We start from the raw sequence: 12,175 nt of genomic DNA, 5'->3' as shown, positions 1-12,175 counted from the left end.
GTTTAAAGAATTTGCCTAAGGTGTCTCAGTGACAACTTAAGACAGTATCTAAATGCTCAACTATCTGTCACCCAAATCCATGCTCTTAACTTTGACTTATCTTCCTTCTTTATGGATCAGAGGCTGCATTCAGTTGGGTCATATGAAGTTGCTGATATAAGAGCTTTCATTCCATGACAATGATACTTTGAGACTGTTCAATTTAAAATATTATTGAGGGGTGCCTGAATGGCTTAGTCGGTTAAGTGTCTGCCTTCAGCTCAGGTCATGATCCCAGGGTCCTGGGATTGAGCCCTGCATCTGCATCAGGCTCCCTGCTCAGCAGGGAGTCTGCTTCTCCCTCTCACTTTCCTTCTGTGCGCTCGCTCGCATGCACACGCTCTCTCTCTCACACAAATAAATAAAATCTTTAAAATAAAATACAATAAAGATATTGTTGAAATGAAAGAAAGAAATTCTACATTTCCAACCAACATTTCAAAGATGCAAATAAATTAGGGAAATTTGTCAAATTCATAAAAGAAAAATCTATCATCCATAGGCAAGAAAAGAATTTGCATTTTTCTTGGTTTCATTTTATGGTTTTCAAGTGGTCATTTTGAAAGGGCTGTAAAAGCAAAAAGAAAAGGAAGCATAAATACATGATTGGCAGTAGAGAGAGGAGAACAGTGGAACTGGAATAAACTAGTGCTAGACAGGAGACAGTCCTGACAAAATCCAGAGCCAGAAGCATGTCAGGATATGACACTGGGAAATGCTGCAGCCAAGTTCCAATTGTAAAACTGGCTGAAGACAGAGGGAAGCTTGCAAAACCAATAAATTCAAAGGACCTAGAGGGTATGGTACTAAATGAAATAAGCCAGTCAGAGAAAAACAAATACCACATGATTTCAGCCATATGTTGACTTAAGACACACAAAAAATGAACAAAGGAAAAGAAAAGAGACAAACAAAAAACAGACTCTTAAATACAGAAATCAAATCCACTGGCTGCCAGAGGTGTTGGGTGAGGGGATGGTTGAAATAGGTGAGGGGATTAAGAGCACGCCATAGCTTGATGAGCACTGAGAAATGTAGAGAATTGTTGAATCATTTAATCTATACCCGAAACTCATATAACACTATTATTATGTTCCAATAAAAAAATGAAAGAACCTGGGATTTTGATGGCACAACAGGGTCATTTGACTTAACCTATAGCTATCTCACCCATGGTTGTATCGTAATACAAGATAAAGACATCCTTATTGTTTTAACCAGTGCTTCCCAAACTCTAATATGCATATAAATCATGTGGAGAATATGTCCTATAATCTGTCTGGGGAGGGGCCTAACAAATGCCCAGGGCGTGCCAGTGCTGCCGGTCCATGGAACATGCTTTAAGAAGCGATGGTATAAGCTACTTGGATTTGGGTTGTTAGCTTCAGTAAAAAGCATCTGAGGGAATACCATTTTCCAAATAATTCCAATAATTTTACTAATGATCTACCTCTCACCTCATACCCTGCTGTGGGAACATGTCTCTATGAACATGAAGGAAATCATTGCAAACACAGAGTCTGCTTTATAGAGGTACTCTAACGAGCACTGCCCAATAGATCTTTACAATGATGTAAATATTGTATATCTGCATTATCCAATACGATAGCCACTAGCCATGTGTGGCTACTGTGCACTTGGAATATGGCTAGTGTAAATGAGAAACTGGATTTTTACCCGTACGTAATTATAATAACTTAAATTTACAACTAAATAACTACATGCAGCTAGTGACTGCAATATTGGACAGCATTGGTCTAAACCAACAGACAATGAGATTGACAAGAGGAAGGACTCCTTACTTGGCAGTCTTTATTCATAACATTTTATTATGTCACACAATATTTATAAGGAGAGATATCCCAAGTTCAGGAATTCAGCAATAAATATGAATAGCATTTTCTGAAATTCTGGTTTTCTACACAAATTTATAAATGTCAAAATGGTACATGTTTTCATTAATTTCAGCCTGTATTTGATAGCCTAAATTGTGTTTCTTGGGCTTTATGGAAATACATTATAAGATGTATAAAAATACTTATAAAAACATAATCATATGGGAGCGCCTGGGTGGCTCAGTGGGTTAACGCCTCTGCCTTTGGCTCAGGTCATGATCTCAGGGTCCTGGGATGGAGTCCCGCATCGGGCTCTCTGCTCGGCAGGGAGCCTGCTTCCTCCTCTCTCTCTCTCTCTCTGCCTGCCTCTCTGCTTACTTGTGATTTCTGACTGTCAAATAAATAAATAAAACCTTTAAAAAAATAAAAAAATAATCATATGCTAGATGCTATACTAATAAATGTGTAAAAGTACAGACTTCACAAATGCTAGGGACTTACAATGAAAAATTATTAAGATCGGTTCTCAGGCCTCATTTCCCAGACTTCATAATTACTTGCTTATATGTAATTCTCAAATAAGAAACACAACAAATGAAAAGAGGTGAAATATTAATGTGAATTTATAGATTACAAAAGAATCCCCAGTGATGTTCAATTAGCATGTTATACATGCAAAATACAATCACATGATTTAAGTTGTCAATAAAACCTATATATTTGATTTAAGGGAGGGCTGCCAGTATAAACTAGAGAAACTAATTTTGAACGCACTTTTTACTTTCAAATGCAGGTCATTTAGTAACTAAAATCACACTGATAAAAAACAAAATTAATTTATTTACTTATTCCAACACTTAGCCTGAAAATCTCAGCCAAATGGGTGTAGTGACTAGATTACATAGTTTTGATGTTGGCTTAAGAATTGTTTATGTACAACTAGATGTTCTGGGAATGCTGATAAATACTTAAATATGTAGTTATTTTAACCCCCTTGTATGGGTTCTTGTTTGATTTAATCTATTACAAAAGTGATCAATGAAGGTGACGTCTACACATCATGTTTTTATTAAAACTATCACAGAAATGTGAATTAGTGGAATTTATGTCCAGCCAGGTGATCCCAGTGAACACCCAGGGGTGAAAATGATTGTGTTCGTTTTCAGGACTCAGGCATAACTTTTACTTCAGCCCTTGGGTGTTCGCAAGTAGCAAACGTTTGGGTAGCTGAGCCCAGGCAGCATGACTATCAGGATTAACATGAACCAGAGGCAAGAGGATGACATGGAGACAGGTCTAGGACACATAAAAATATCTTCCCTGAATTATTTATTAATGAAAAATACTATATATGTGGTAAATTACCTACTAAAATAGTAGTTCCAACCTTACACAATTTGGGACATTTAAATATAATTGTATGTATGAATAACAAATTATATTTATCATGTGCCAGACAATAGAACTATTGCTATAATTAATCCTAATGAAGCAGGAACTCATCTTAGCCACAGTTTACAAATGGGGACACAAAGCTACATGTGGGTGAAGGGGTAAGTGAGGGATGGTGGGAAAGTGGGAATCAGTTAGTTTGGCCCTGGGGTCTACTTCACCATCATGCCATACTGACTATATGAATGTGATTTTTTTAGAGATGACTTTTACATCTACTCCTCATTTCATTTTTATCAGTGATTATCAAGACATAAAAATAGAAGGGAAAAAAGGTCATTTCATGGGATCTTACAGAGATTGTTATTAATGGATAATTTTTTTCTCTGCTCGCACCAAAATGAAAAGTATAGTTGTTACTATTGAGACCAATGCTCTTAGCATGAGGTTTTCATTAATGCTAGAAACCATAATACAGCGAGAGCTAGTTTCCCTCAAACATACGGTGACAAGGTAAAATAAATGACCAGATACTTTAAATATTTACAATGTTTCATTAAACATAAGGCTCAGAAAATATGACACATTTGAAGCAAAGCATAACAAACCGAAAACCCCACATTGTTTTCAAATTGTAAAGCAATATTGATTTTTTTTAAAGTGAAGTTTCAGTAATGCATGTACAAAAATATACGTAAAGGCTTTTTTTGTATGGCAGTAATGAATGGGCCATATGAAGCACATTAGTAGTTTTCAACTCTCAAGGTTTGGGACATTTATCAAAGCTCAATGAATGCCTTATGAAATAGACGGTTTAAAACCGAGAATCTAATAAAAACAATGATCCCAAATGTGTACAACTTTTACCATCATTATTACCTATTTCCTACCACCTTTACACCCCTCCCTCCACCACCACCATCTGCCATTTTCTGTATGTTGACATCTATCTTGGGCCAGAAAAGAAAGTAAGGAGAACAGAACATGCACATTTTTCAAATTTTTCCACTAATTCTGAAAGTTACTACTATATTACCCCCTGCAACCTAGTTTTGGAGGCCACAGTTTTTAGTCTATAACCTAACAATAAGTATTTCTGAAAGAATTCACCCACCAAGTTCCTCTTCCAACAACCAGAAATAAAAATAAAATTTCAACCCTCCCTCAAAATTAAATGTGTATTTGTATTTATTTGTTCACTGAATGGAATGTGAGAAATAGTGTTGTGTTTAAAAAGAATTCTGTGCAACAAAAATGCCCTATTATTTTCAAAATCCTGATCTATTTTATTCCTCCATCCATATAACTCAACAGCAGTTTAATTATTGATATTCTTCAACTATCCAGAGCAAGATTAAAGTTCAAAATGCAAACAAATTCATTTGCATTTTGAAAGCATAAATTCAAGAGTCACTGTAACATAATAAAGAAGCTTCATGGCTGGAAGCAAAAGATTTTTGTGGCAAATACATTATGGCAAACCTCAATTCAATCTTCCTGATTAAATACTCACAAAGTGGATGAAGAAACGCACATGTCATCACAAACCAAGGACTACTATTAAATACAATGATTGGAAGATACTTTAAATTATCCCGAGTAGGAATGGGGAATGTTGACACTCAGAGATCACATTCATTTATATGGCAAGGGAAGCCTACTCTCAAATGCAAAAATTATGTCACTAACATCTGGCATAGAGCCTAGCATATACTAGACACATGATAAATATTTCTTGAATGAATAATTGGTATCATTTAATTATCCATCAAACGTGAGATATAATACAAAAACATGAACACTTTCCCAATCAGAAATATCAGAATTAAGATGATAAAAATGCCAATTTCCATAAAATCCATTCCTATTGAAAAAGTCTTATTAATTTGAACCATTTTTTTGTCCTAAATCACAATGACATCATTCTTCTCTTTGTCAACTCCCGCACAGTTTCTGAAACATGCTCAGCATGCCCCTGCCTCCAGACTTTTCCATTTGTTTGCCTTTGTCCCAGATACCTGCATGGCTTATTCCCTCCCTTCATTCAGGGCTTTCCTTAAACATTATCTCACCAGAGAGGCCTTCCCTAACTGACTACCTCCATACCATCACACACACACACACACACACACACACACACACACACACACACACACCGTTTCCTCTCCAAATCTACCCCCTGCCTCTGTTCCCTTTATCATTTATCACCATCTGATATGTTATAAATGTTTTGTAACCATGTCCTCCCACTAAGAATACAAGCTTCATAATAAAGAGAGTCTGCTTTGTTCACTGATACTTCCCCAGTATCCAGAACATGCTAGGGATATAGTAGATAAGAATTATTGGTGAGAGAGATGAATGAATGATTAAACTTTGTTTTCTAATTACCATTGTTTATCTTTGTGAAAAAACATCACTCCAAAAAATCCTACTCTCTACTCTTATTTCTATCAATTCTAGAAATTGGGCTTTCCTATTTGTAATTTTAACTGTAAAAGTCATATACTTTTTATTATTTGAACAAGGACTCTCCACATTTTAACTGCACATTATTTACAGAAAGAATTGTGACAGCCAGTTATATTCATTTGAATATTGCTTATTAGGCCAGAAATTGTCAGTACTCTCACATTGTCTCCTCCATTGTACATTCTTTCACAAGAATCTTGCAATTCCATTAGTCACCCCTATGAGATAATATCAACATTTTAGGATTAAATGAGATATCACCCAGCACCATTTTTGGAGCTTCTAAGAAAGTAGTTAAAATGTTTGGCCCCTCAGTTAATAGGAAAACTGGAACAAGAAATATTAAAAGCAGTGGTCTACAAAGAAGGAGTATGAGTTTATACTATTTTGCAATTGTTTCAAATAGATCAGTGCTGCTCAAACTGTAATGGGCTTAGGAATCACTTGAAATCTGGCTAAATTGCAGATTCTGATTCTGTAGATCAGAGGGAGGATAGAGATTCTGCATTTTTAATAAGCTCTCAGGTGATGTTGGTCCTGTTGTTCCTTGAACCACCTGGATCTCTAAGAAATTCTCATTTTAACAGTACTAGAAGAATTTAAAAATGAATTAACAAAACAGTGATATAAAATCACATGTAGGGATTTGAGATTATACGTTGTTAAAACAGTCTTTGTAACAAATTCATTTGTTGGACTGGAAGTACCTGAAGAAATTAATTCAATTGTTCATTCATTCATTTATATATTCATATATGCAATACGTTAGCTCCTTCACTTGGAAGAAAACCCACCCACCATTTATTCAGCATCTCCTCTGCTTTATTCATCACTCATGTATGTCATCTCATTTCAAGACTGGAACAGACATGTGGGGAAAAAAAGATGAACCAGATTTTTTAGACATATTTTTCTCGCCAAAGTGTGGATGGTGATTCACAATGATTTGCCATGTTATGGCTGGTATTGTTACCCAGATACTATTCATATCTCTCCTCCTGCTCATGGAAACCAGAACAGAACTTCACATGGCCTCCTTTCTGACTCGCTTTCATTTTCTTCCCCCATCATCACAAAGACTTTACTTTCCCCCTTCATGTCCTAACCACAATTATCAGAGAAGTTGATGGAACTTGCTGTGCTTATCTTCATGAGTCCTTGTAGAAATGTCAGTAAATCTCTTTTTCTCTCTGCAGGTTGCATTTTTCAATCAAATTAATGAGTTTATTCATAGAGAAGAAGATTTTCTGTTGTCCCTGTGCCAGTTGCCTTCTTGCACTTGCACAGTAGGAAGTTTTGTCTTTTTCTTCTCGCTCCCTCACCTCCCACCACCCAAAGGGTATTCTGCAGCATAAAATGAATCAAAACAACAATTATTTCACCTCCTCTCCTTAAGGTTTCCAACTTGAGTAGGTCAAGAGACAGTGTCCTGTTTTCATTATTTTAATTATGCAATCAGTGGCACTTAGTTCTTTCATTCCAATTTCATAAACATTGTTAAAGATTTTTTTATTATTATGTTCAATTAGCCAACATATAGTACACCATTAGTTTTTGGTGTAGTGTTAAACGATTCATTAGTTGTATAGATTTTTAATGGACCAATAGCAGCATGTTGGTGTCAAAGTAGTGTGTGGCTAGAGATATCTTTACAAACTTCTTTACCATATTAGCTTTGTCATCAATTCGTATCTATGAAGGTATCAGAATTGTAGTTGAAAAAATTAGAAAAGAATCAAATGGAAATGGAGTAAAAAGAGGAAGAAATGAGAGAGAAGCGTCTGTGTGTTTGTTTTTTTTTTTTTACTGACTTTTAAAAATTTTTAGCTAGTTTACAGTAGTAGAATTCAGTGATTCATCACTGACATACAACACCCAGTGCTCATCACAAGACGTGCCCTCCTTAATACCCATCACCCATCTAGCCCATCCTCCACTACCTCCCTCCATCAACCCTCAACTTGTTCTCTGTCATTGAGTCTCTTACAATTTATTTCCTTTTCTCCCTCTCCACTCCTTCCCATATGTTCATATGTTTTATTTCTTAAATTCCACATATGAGTGAGATCATATGATATTTGTCTTTCTCTGATAGACTTATTTCACTTAACAGTATACACTCTAGCTTCATCCACATAACTACAAGTGGCAAGATTTCATTCTTTTGCTGGCTGAGTGATATTCGTGTGTGTGTGTGTGTATTACATCTTTATCCATTCATACTGACATTTCTTTATAAAGCATATTTCTAAGTGTTTCAATTGTAAAATTTCAACTTCAAATCTAATTTCAATCACCCTGAACATGTTCCCTTAACCCAGGGAAAACACCCTCAATCATATCCTTTGGGGAAAAAAATGAATGAGGAATTAGAACAAGATGGAGATAAAGAGTGAAAAATACATATTAGGCAAAGAATAACCACAATGGTACAATTAAATAGCAAGTGGCTAGCCATCTTATTTACAATGTGATCGTTCTTTGCATTTTATAATTCTTTTGCATTCACAATCTACTTTTTCATACCCTATCTCAGCCAGTATCTCTTTGAGGTGTGCCAGGTACACAGCAGAAGTGCTGCTGTTGCATCATTCAGTAACTAAGAATCACAGAGGGGAAGTATGCTACCAGTTCACATAAATAGATGTTTAAGAAAGTAAGACCATATCTATGAGACAAAGTAAAGTATAAATAGGAGTATTTTGTTAGCTCACTATAGATTTGTTTAAATTTCTTGTTTTGTTTGATAATTGTTAATGGTTTGTGGGATAAATAGTATTTCCCAGATGCAACCTGTGAATAGCTAACATCTATGTGCATGAGGCAAGGATATCTATTTATAAGGCAAAAGGATCCTGATTGTTAAAATGGCAAAAAAAAGGAACTAAAATAAATAGAACAGGAATAGTCTATAAATTAACTCTTGGGCTAAGAAAACAGAATATACTCCAATATTAAAGACCTGGCACCTCTTATCTGGGTCACTGCACTGACCTTCTAACTGGCTTCTCTTCTTCTAGTGTCATTATTGATATTTCTTTTACCTGTCTCCACCCTACTTAAAACATTCTGGTGGGAGGGCACCTGGGTGGCACAGTTGTTTAAGTGCCCAACTCTTTGTTTCAGCTCAAGTCATGATCTCATGGTGGTGGGACTGAGCCCCATGTTGGGCTCTGCACTCAGTACAGAGCCTGCTTGGGAGTCTTTCTCCCTCTCCCTCTGCCACTCCCATTTGTGCTCACTCACTCACTCACTCACTCAAATAAATAAATAAATAAATAAATAAATAAATAAATAAACTATCTCTTAAAAAAAAAAAAAAACCTTCTGATGGCTTTTTCTTGCATTTATGCTAGAACTCAAAGCCGTTATCTCTTACCCTGACAATGCCATATAAGAGATGACCTTTATCCTTCTTTTAATCCCATTTTATACCTTGGCCATGTAACCTTCCCACATGCAACTCCCCATTCACCTTGACCTTTCACTTCCTCTAACAAGCTAGTTGTTTCTCTTTTAGGGCCTTAGCATTGTCTGTTCCCTCTGCCCAAAATGTTACTCTTCTCATCTACAAATGGTCATTCTTTCTTGTCATTCAAATTCAAGTTAAATGGCAACACCCTGGAAATAATATTCTTGGATCACAAAGGCTAATATCAGATAGGAATAAGTTTTCTAAAGAAATTAAAAGGTACTGTGACACAGAGATGCTTCTCCTTCCTTTCTTCCCCTTGTGTTCTTTTTTGTGACAGCCTCCCCATAGCTCCAGGAGATCTGCAACTTAATCTCTTATGACTAAATACTATATCCCTAGTGCCTGGAAATGTTTCTGATATCTTGAAGCACTCCATTAATGTTTATTAATACTTGCACATATTTGTGTATATGTGTGTGTGTAGAGTTTTGCATATATATAAATATACCTATTTAATATATATATTAATTTAATATATATATACATATATGCATTGATGTGTGTGTATATATATCAATGCATATATATCAAATATGATTTTATTATTGCTGGCAGATATGTTGGTAGATAATATATATAATTGTCAAATGTAAATAGTCACAGATTTTAGCTATAAGCTTATCTGTATTCTCAACTAGTTTTTTATTTACATTTGCTATGAGATTGCAACTTAAGAATTCTAGCACGGAAGGACACCTGAGTGGCTTTGCCAGTTAAGCAGCTGCCTTTGGCTCAGGTCATGATCCTAAGGTCCTGGATTGAGTCCCGCATGGGGGTCCTTGCTCAGTGGGGAGCCTGCTTGTCCCTCTGCCTGTCACTCCTTCTGCTTGTGCTCACTCTCCCTCTGATTAAAAAAATAAATAAATTCTAGCATGGCTTCAGTTATATCTCATATGCCTAAACCTTAATTATCATTCCACTCATCACTAAAGCTAGGCTTAGGCAGAGATGATGGCTTCCGATGGGGTCTAGCCACACTCTGTCTTTGCAAAGGAGATGAAAAAATGTAGACCGATCCATTTTTGTTTACTAGCAATTTACCATGCCTTCCTACATAGCTTTGGAAACAGCAGGTGATGTTCCATATGAAGCTAGTCATCAATATGGTCGTGATAATAGAAAGTGAACGGGTAACAATTTGTAAAAGCATGAAATGATGATTATTTTTTTAAATACTGACATTCTATTGTCATAATTAGCTCTTTGGTTCCTCCAAAAAAATCTATTAAGAGTCAGGTCCAGCATAGTTTGCGTAATGGCTTATCTCATTTAGAATTTAATAGGTTTTATGCATGAAGACACACAAAGTTAGTGAAAGTGGTATGGAAGAGAGTTACTTTTACAAGCTCACAAAAGATTTCTGAATTTGCTTTGGGAAACAATACTTTGTGTATGGTTATTTCAACAAATTGTCCAGAAAAGACTACGTGTAACAAGTGGCTCCCTATTAGTTTCTCATTTTCAAATTTGTGTTTTAGCAAAAACTATGCCAACTAAGAGGATGCCCTTACCTTCCTAATAATCATTCCAAAAGCTTAAACACAAAACAAAGTGTTTAAAACCAAAGTGCCCATATCTTCCCTCAAGACAAACTTGTTTTGGATGTCAAGCTTAACTAAGGACTGATGTCGCCATTTTAGCTTTTCCATCCTCCAGCAGGAAGGGGGTGAGGAAATTTCATGCATACACACATGTACACACATATATGCATGTGTGTATGTATGTATGTGTATATATATATATATATATATATATATATATATATATATATACACGTGTGTGCATGTGTATAAATATGGTTGTGTGTCCTATTGTCCATGTATGTGTATCTATGCTGTCATCTATCATCTAATGGTAGATATCCCTTCAAGATGGGTTTTTTATTTTTTATTAAACTGTTTTTTAAAACATTAAAAACTGGCGATTTTAATTTTAGGTTGAATTCACTTTTCATTGTAACTCAGTCTCAAACTGCAATTCATTAACTGATTGGTATGGACACTTGATGCCATATTGTCAGTCTTATTTAAAAACAGGGATTGAGGAACAACAGCTATAATTAGCCTGCAGAAGATAATGGAAAAAGAGAAGGTAGGAAGGAGATGACAGTGGTTTCCCTGTGGGATTTTAAAGAAAAGCAAATTTTGTCTGAAGTTACTTTGTTTAAGTTGCATAGCTTAGTAAAAATAGAAGCTGTAACCTGAAGAAATTTGGGATGTGACCACAAGTAGGAGGTTCTACATCTTATAATTTATGATGATAAGTGGGTGTAATGAATCAGTTGACCCTTGGGCATGGGTACAGGGCTGATTTGCGCATTCTAATACAGCTGGTCTAACTCTCACTTCCAGGGTTTGCTGCCATCATAAAAATGATCACAGCAGGGAAAATGTCAGGATATATAGACTAGTATCTCCTGATTTGGAATACCAATATTTGTGAAAATTCTATCCTATATAGGCTTTATTTTTTCTTTCAAAAGACATGAGTTTAAAAATGTGTTTTCCCTGTTGTATTGTCACATTATAATTTAGTACTGAAATAGCAATCTTCCCAGCATATCTAATGAGTTTCTTTGGTCCTATTTTAAAGCTTTTAATCTTCATAAATAATAGCTAAGTAAACTTAAGGCACTTGGACAATTCCTTTAGCTTAATGTATTCAAATCCACGGTTGGCACTTCATTTCTTTTCATTTAAAAATAAATCTATCTTGTCTCGATAGGCTCTACATGAATACACACACCTAACAATATAAATCAAAGCAACACATCCAGAATGATGAGATCTACTTGTTACCTTCAGAAGAAACACACCATTTCCAGAAATGTCTCAAAAATTCTTTTTTGATAAAGCCAATATATATTCTTAAGATAATTCACAACCATACAGTAGTTGCATAAGGATTTCTGAACACGGATGAGAAACAGTTTTTTTCAAGAGGATTTCCTTAAAGACATGAG

General features: G+C 35.4%; 1 protein-coding gene across 1 annotated transcript in view; it reads right to left on the bottom strand.

The window, feature by feature from the left end:
- DMD (dystrophin) overlaps window positions 1–12,175 on the bottom strand; it is a 2,124,834-nt gene that overhangs the window by 1,518,772 nt on the left and 593,887 nt on the right.

The sequence above is a fragment of the Lutra lutra genome, chromosome X (genome assembly GCF_902655055.1).
Source record: "Lutra lutra chromosome X, mLutLut1.2, whole genome shotgun sequence".
Taxonomy (NCBI): Eukaryota; Metazoa; Chordata; class Mammalia; order Carnivora; family Mustelidae; genus Lutra; species Lutra lutra.
The sequence above is the reverse complement of the archived record's forward strand: the minus strand, read 5'-3'. Positions and strand labels throughout refer to the sequence as shown.